At 42.1% G+C, this 1,570-nt stretch overlaps 1 non-coding gene across 1 annotated transcript; it reads left to right on the plus strand.

Annotated features, from left to right (window-relative positions):
- The first annotated feature begins 609 nt into the window (after positions 1-609).
- On the plus strand, positions 610-715 carry LOC140840309 (small nucleolar RNA R71). Its single transcript, XR_012119895.1, has one exon. It is a non-coding gene; the product is annotated as a small nucleolar RNA R71 (small nucleolar RNA).
- Positions 716-1,570: the final 855 nt, after the last annotated feature.

Raw genomic sequence — 1,570 nt, forward strand, 5'->3', positions numbered from 1 at the left:
GTTTCAGTGGATGAAATAAACTTAGACATCATTTGCTCCAAGTTGGACTTTTCTTCTCTAGGAGGATCGGATCTGTACATCGGTTGTTTTCCATATTGTTGTCCTCCCTGCGGTCTATTCTGACTGTTTTGACCGCCCCACGAGAAGTTGGGATGTTGCCTCCACCCAGGATTGTATGTGTTCGAATAAGGGTCATTCCTTGGGCGGTTTTGGACTCCCACTTGATTCACCGGTGCCTCATTTTGCACATAGAAGGGATTTCCATCTTGACAGTCTTTCACATAGTGTTCTCCTCCACACTTTTCATAGAATATCTCTTGAAGACGCATCACCGTGCCACCCACATTCAAACCGTCTATTTTCCTGTTCAAAGCGTCAAGTTGTGCAGTAATAGCAGAAAAATCAGTTACCTGGTGCACTCCTGCACTTCTCCGCTGGTTGTTCCTGTCAGATTGAGGATGATAACTGCTAGCAGTCATCTCCTCCAACAACTCATATCCTTCTTCCGCAGTCTTCCTCAAAAGGTTCCCACAAGCAACAGCATCTATCATAGTACGATTAGGAGTAAGCAAACCGTAATAAAATGTTTGAACGACTAACCCAAGTGGTAACTCATGATGTGGGCATCTTCGTAGTAGGTCCTTGAAGCGTTCCCATGCCTCATATAAAGATTCCTGATTGAATTGAGCAAATGTTGTAATGTCTGCCCGCAGTTTCATGGTTTTGGAGGGAGGAAAGTATTTGATGAGAAATGCTTTCGCCATGTCCTCCCATGTAGCGATCGAACCTACAGGCAAACAATTTAACCACGCTTTAGCTTTATCACGTAAGGAGAAAGGAAATAAACGCAACCTAACAGCATCATCAGAAACTCCATTGAATTTAAAAGTATCGCAAATTTCGAGAAAATCCGTGATGTGCGTGTTTGGGTCATCCATTGCAGTTCCTCCAAATTGGACCGTGTTCTGAATCATTTGGATAATGGCTAGCTTGATTTCAAAGTGATTTGCCCGCACGATAGGTCTCACAATGCTAGGGCGTGCACCCTCCAAAGAAGGTTGGGCATACTCCAGCATCGGTATGCGGCGTGGCATCTCGACTTGTCTATTTTCACGATGTTCCTCCTCACGTTCTGGCTCGTGTCTCTCCATCAGTTCTTTAAGCCTCTGTTGTTGTCTTCTCCTGCGGAAGGTTCTTTCAATTTCAGGATCAAACTCAAGCTCCACGTCAAGTGACTTTGGCATGCACTGGAAGAGATATCTGTAATAAAATATGAAGTGTTATCTCAAGAGAAATAAAATAAAGCTAAAGGAAATAACTAAAAATAAAATTGTAGATTAACAGTCCCCGGCAACGGCGCCAAAAACTTGATCGAGCAAAACTTGCACTGTGATATCCTCAATAAAAATATGATTTTGTATGCTCAAAATTAATCGCAAGTGCACGATGTCAAGTAATAATATAGTGTACAAGAGTACGAGTATCGTTCCACTGAAGACTGTGTTTAACAATTATTATTTTCCGTTATTTAACATTTAGCAACGAAAATTGAGTTGTGTGACTATTCCTA

The sequence above is a fragment of the Primulina eburnea genome, chromosome 8, assembly GCF_022965805.1.
Source record: "Primulina eburnea isolate SZY01 chromosome 8, ASM2296580v1, whole genome shotgun sequence".
Lineage (NCBI taxonomy): Eukaryota > Viridiplantae > Streptophyta > Magnoliopsida > Lamiales > Gesneriaceae > Primulina > Primulina eburnea.